We start from the raw sequence: 6,000 nt of genomic DNA, 5'->3' as shown, positions 1-6,000 counted from the left end.
TACTGCAGAATTTTTACTCTGCAACTTGAAAACACTGCAGAATATTTGAAAACTGGCTGAGCAGAAAGGAATGAGGAGATAAAAACAAAAATGAAAAAACATATTTTATTTTATACAGAGGCAACAGAGGAGAAAAGACAGTAAATACAAATTTTGGGTTTGTTTTGAAATAGTACAAAAATAATGTTTCTGTTTCCAAATTTTTCCAAAGTCCCTAGGTAAAAATCAACAATGACATTTATAAAACAAAATAAATCCATCTTTTTAAAAAAGTTCTAGCATGAAGAGAACATTTTGTTGAAAACCCTCGATCCTTCCTACTAAAATCTCTTATTCCAGTCACTAATACCTAGATTTTCAATCATGCTCCTACTTCTGTGGCCCCACTGTAGGTGCTGATCAGAGGTTCAGTTGTCAGTTAAAACCATAACCTGTTTGGTATATACTGGTATGGTGATATTCCATCACCCGTATTGTAAGTGGATAACCTGTGGACCTGCATTACCTTCAAGCAAAAATCAAAGAAAAAATTACTGTATAATCTAATAACGTGCCAAGTCATAAATTCTTGAAATGTTTTATTGCTTTAAAAATTTATTTAGACAAAAATTTCTATAGGCAGTCACATAATTGTCAAATCAGAGAGCTATCATATTACAGAGCTTGCACTGTAATTTAACACACCAGCTCAAGATTCAGACAGTCTAATGTATGTGTATCCTCGGCTTTTGTACAGAGTTCATCACTGCATTTTGTAAACTCCACTGGGTAATATCTGTGTGGGGCAAGTCGGGTCAAAACAAAACACAGCTTAATATCCCACTACACATCACGGGCCTTCAGCTTCGATGGGCCCTTGAAAGAAAAGGCTTGTCTTCAGGAATGTTTGGGAAAACAGAGAAAGGTTAAATAACCAGGTGTCCATTAGGAGCCCATTTCAAGCACAGTACGCGCATCCATGAGTCAGCTTTGGGGCTGGCAGGTGGCACAGGTATGGCATTGCTCTGCTGTCAACCCAAGTTAATAGTCAATTTGGCAGCCTTGCTTCTCACAAACCATGGATGAAATCCTAGCCCCACAAAAGACAGTTGTAAAACTCCCACAGGCATGAGTAGGGATGGTTTAGGTTATGCCTTCTGCGATGAAAGGCCAAAGTCTATACTCTTATTGTACTGATTGGAGCTGGGAATGAGATGCTGGCAAGTCTACGGTATGTCCTCTGCTTGGATTTCGTCTATCTTGCTGCCATAGTATGTTCATTTGTAAAATAGGTGTAAAATTGTCTACTTCACAAGGATCTTCACTGCCTTAAATTTATACTTCGGGATGAAAATGGTTCTGTAAATGCAAAGTAATAATAATCATGTGAAAATTTCAAATTCTACCCTCAGTGTTCATATTTATGTAGCAGCAGGCTGAAAACATCACAAGATAAAAAACAAATATAGACGTCCAGAAGTCAGTTTAAGCCCCCAGCCAGTGCACTCCCTAGCAATATTCCCCTATTGCTCTGCTGGGTGCTATCAAATGATGTGACAATAAACAGAGGCACTGGAAATGAAGCAACAGCAAAAAAATCAGGAGCTCTTCATTGCCATATGAAAAAATATCCCCCAGTGTTTCAAATAAATTCTCATCTCATTGAAGTCATCTTTCTATGAGATGTATTAATATATTGTTAAAAACTAGCTCTCTGCTACACTGCAAGTTCCTTGTTGACTCATTTGGTGGCCCCTGACAGAGCATCAGGAGAGCTTTATTTGGAAGGACACTGGGGGGGAGGCAGATTAAACAGCCTTCTGACTGCATTCAATTTTCTCTAGTGTGGGGAGATTTTGCACCTTTCTTGGAGATTGTACCAGCTGGGATTAGCACATTCCATTTCCTGCACTCCTCATAAGGCTGAGAACTAAAGAAAATTAAAATAAAGGTCAGTGAACTTGGCTACGCTTTTCTCCTGCTAAAAAACTGTCCATATGTTTGCTTCTTTTTGCTTTGATCACATCTTGTTTTGGCAGGCTATACATATGTGTGCATGGATAGGGCTTTCATGTTTTTCCATTCCACTACGTAACCATTGTGTGGATTCATCAGGATTCAGCCCATTTCCATTCACTTTTCTTTATGGAAATAATTTGTGTTTAACTTTGCTTTCAGTCTTTCATCAAATTTGCTCTTACTTAATGATTTAGGATAGCTCAAGGTGCCCCTTTTTCTGGCTTTGAGTTGGCAGTACCCCCTTGCCCCTTGCCCACCCCAGGAGAGATGTCCACTCCTGCTTGGGCTGCAGGGCCACACTGTCCTGCCTGTCCTGCTGTGGCCACACAGCCTGCTGTGGCACATGTTCTGCAGTGCTGTGGAGACACACACACATGCACACCCCATGGGCTTACTTAGCAGGCCCAGTGCCAAAAGTGCTGTGTGGGAAATCATCTAGAGCCTCTGTGGGAGTCTCCTTTCTGCCAGCCCACAGTGTCAGCAGTGGGATTTTGGGGGCAGGACGCTTGCCTCTTTTGTTCTGGACCAAGGGCACCAAACCCATGTCACCCAGCCCACCAGTCAGTCACTTGGTAGTTAATTTGGGTCATTTGAACAGGCTGGATTTAAATCAGTAAACTAATTGTCACTACCAACCTCCTGAGCCAACTGCTAATCTTCACGTATTTATACACCTGTTTTTTCTTATCATAGTTCTGAAAAAGTACACAGGAGGTTTTTTTATATACCAACACCCACCTCTTGGAACAGATCTGAGATCAGGCCTGATACCCTTAAACTGTACTTGCTGGCTTATGTACACGCTTTGGAAATCACATGGCAAACGCATGAACAATTTCTTTTGATGGGCTTTCACTGTTAAAAACCCACCAAGCGTAGGGCAGAGGAGGCAGCTCCTCAGCAGTGCCCACGCAAGCCAAGGGGAGTGAGTGAGCAGGAAGGCTGCCTTAACAGCCACCCCCAAAGCCTATGAAAAATATTCATCTCGGGGCCCAGCATCATAGCACACTCCCCTTGGCTTGCCTGCAGTACACCACCCTTGCCATTTAGTTGTGTGTCCAGGGGCTTTTTGCCAATTCCCCATTAGGGTATTGTAATGAGGTTCAGTTTCTGTTTGATTTCCACGATGAGTCTGAGCAGCAGAGCCTAGGAGAAGTCAAATAAGGGCAGATACTTTATGCAACTGGATCTGAAGTATGGCTGAGCCCAACTAAACCTAGAAGGGACTTCAAAGAGTAAAACAGCTTAAACTGGTCAAGCCTTAGTGCTTTTCTTCCTCTTGCCTCTAATTCCACGTTCTAAGCATCTTGGGCCTACAAAGAGATTTACAGCGTATGTCATTAGAGCTTCTTTTCATTTCCTTTTTTCTTTCTCACTAATATATTTCAAGTTAATTTCAAGTTAAATCTCACTAACTCTGAGGGTCCCAAAGCACCTCTGCTGAACTGCTCTGTGTAGGGAGACTTGCTCAAAAAGCTCTAACTTGTCACCTTCCCATTTCATAGTAAGTTCAGGCGAGTGAAAAGTCATGGGAACACTGTTCTCTGGGATGTATCACACTACCCGTAACTTGTAACACAATAAATCCTGGCAAGTAGAAAACATCCGGCTCCCATGGCTACAATTCTTGCTTCTTGCTTTATAGTGCAGTTCAAATGAGCAAACTAATGCATGAATTTGCAATCTGTAATTCCTGCTTAGCTAAGAGATTAAAAAGGAAGATTAGGATCAGAGTGAGGGAGATTTGCAGGTATTATGGGCAGAGAAAATGTTAAATATTTGAGTAAGTAAAATACGTAAATGAATGTATTTAGAGTTTAGGGCTTTACTTCATTTAACATATGTCAAGAATACTTCCCAGTCAAAATCCCTGTCAGCAGTTCAGGGGTCCAATAACAACCACTGAAAAATGTACTTCAGTACTACAGGAGATTAGGAGCAGTTTGCAGACATTTTGTACTCAAGGCCTACTTACGCGCTTCTATTCATGGAAAACCTGGCACCAGGCTGAGCACCATCTGTGAAGCTCTGCACAACAGAGATCTGGTGAGGCACTTGGGAAGATGTCTATTTCTTATCACATGTGTAATTTTTACTAGCAAACAGGCTGTGGGGAAACCTGCAAATCATCAAAACATATGCTACCAGGGGATGGCAGGAAAAAACACTGCCCATGTTCTATTGCTCAGCTAGCTACTCTCCAACTGTAATATGGAAAGAGAGGTGAATCTCAAGGAGGTTGCTACCTAGAGCACTAAATACTGCAAGCATGAAAAGTAAAGCATGCATACAATAGAAATGGACCATTACCAATATGCTGTTCAAAGTGCTGAGGCAGGGTTGGTGGTGTAAATATATTAGTGATCAAGAATAAAAGAATAAGCAAGAGTACTGAGGCATTTTCATTGGTACGGAAGGCACTGTGAGACACTTCAGAGGGCATGACAAAGCTAAGGCAATGAACAAATGAAATTAGCTGGTGGAAAATATATACTGGGAGGAATTTTTGAAGCACTGGTGCTAATTGTTATGTTTTGCAATAACAACACAGCACATCAGTCTGATCAGCTCATCAAAAACGTCCGGTTATACAGCTGTGGAGAAAAAACTAAACTTAGAGTGCATAAGAAATGGAATAGAAACTAATATCTAAAATTTTATCATGTCACTATATACAGCAGCACTGAAGCACTTGGTATTCTGCTCTGCTCATTTTCCTGTGTCAGTTATACAGCAGAAATTAATAAAGATTCAGAGGCTAGATATGAACTAATACGTAACTGTCCTGACACTTTTGAGTTCAAGTGACAGGCTCTCTTTTTGACTTCTTGGTGAACTGATTAATGTAACCATTAATGAAAAGAAAATGAAGCTGAGCGACAAAAGGGTAATGCCATCTCTCTCTTCCTCATCTATTGAAGAAATTATGTCTTCAATTACGTAAATTAAACTATGGCCACTTCTTTTCCCAGGTCAACGAATACCCATGCTACCTCCTTCTCCCCAGTCTTCACAGTTAAGAAGGAACACAGCACTGAAAACAATCATATACTTCATATGCCTCTACAACATTAAAAAGTCACGCTATAAAGAACTGTGTCAAAAAGCCACTGTTTTCACTGTGGACTCATGCAATGGCCTGCAGCATAGTCTTGGAAAGGGTGGCAGAAAGAGCCTCAGCAATTGGAAACTGTGATGTAGATGATCGTGGCGATGCTGCACCACAGTGGGCTAAACTTGTGCCCTTTAGTTACCGCAGCTCTTGAAGAATTCAGCTATGGCAATTACATATATCAGGAGGCTTAGTGCAGCCAAGTGATAAATAGGGCAAATTGGGTGCAGATCAAAGGGTCTTTCGTAGCATCCATTCACAGGCATGGGCAGACAATGGCTTACTAAGTAAGGACATGGCAAGGCATGTGTGAAAAATGATCTCTCCAGCAATAATTCTACCGGTGACAGATAATCAGAAATTTAAATGTTATTCTCATCTTCAGAGAGTTCCTAAAATAATGGAGGATGCATAAAACCATTTGTATTTGAAGAGAGAAGCTAAATAATTTAATATTACAGAGCAGAATGCACAGCACTGGGCAGATAAATGATGAAACCCCAGTGCAGTCTATCTTGTGCAGTTGCCACACTAATTACAGATCAATTACTTCCCAGTTGTTTGCAACCTTATCAAAGAATAGTAAATTTACTGAGAGCAAAATGTGATAAGATGTCTTTTCATTATTACAGTAGATTTGTTGAAACAGCTCTGACGTTGAGATTAATAAAAGCTTTCCCAAAGGTAATACGATCTGTATGTATATAGTCAGAATTTTAAAAGCTGAAAACTTGATCCTAGGCACTATCATAAAAATTTTTGCTTCTATTAATTATTATCATGTAAACATCCTTAATACAGAAGAGGTGGAGGAAAGAAGAAAATGAGTCTGATGATAAACTGAAAGCTTGTTATAGAAATATAAGTACACCTTTTGCCTTCCACAGATC

General features: G+C 40.4%; 1 protein-coding gene across 6 annotated transcripts in view; it reads right to left on the bottom strand.

Annotated features, from left to right (window-relative positions):
* Positions 1 to 219: 219 nt before the first annotated feature.
* The window catches only part of LOC142421931 (uncharacterized), a 42,946-nt gene continuing 37,165 nt past the window's right edge, over positions 220 to 6,000 (bottom strand). For 3 of the 6 annotated variants that reach the window (XR_012779013.1, XR_012779014.1, XR_012779015.1), the window contains 2 exons: positions 1,842 to 1,909; positions 220 to 1,338 (listed from right to left, as the gene is read on the bottom strand). The gene's annotated coding sequence lies outside the window, so the exon portion shown is untranslated. Of the gene's footprint in view, positions 1,910 to 3,872; positions 4,042 to 6,000 lie in introns of those variants that run through there. The other 3 variants (XM_075527184.1, XM_075527186.1, XM_075527185.1) reach the window with 3 other exon arrangements.

This window comes from Mycteria americana, chromosome Z, assembly GCF_035582795.1.
Source record: "Mycteria americana isolate JAX WOST 10 ecotype Jacksonville Zoo and Gardens chromosome Z, USCA_MyAme_1.0, whole genome shotgun sequence".
Classification (NCBI taxonomy): Eukaryota; Metazoa; Chordata; class Aves; order Ciconiiformes; family Ciconiidae; genus Mycteria; species Mycteria americana.
The sequence above is the reverse complement of the archived record's forward strand: the minus strand, read 5'-3'. Positions and strand labels throughout refer to the sequence as shown.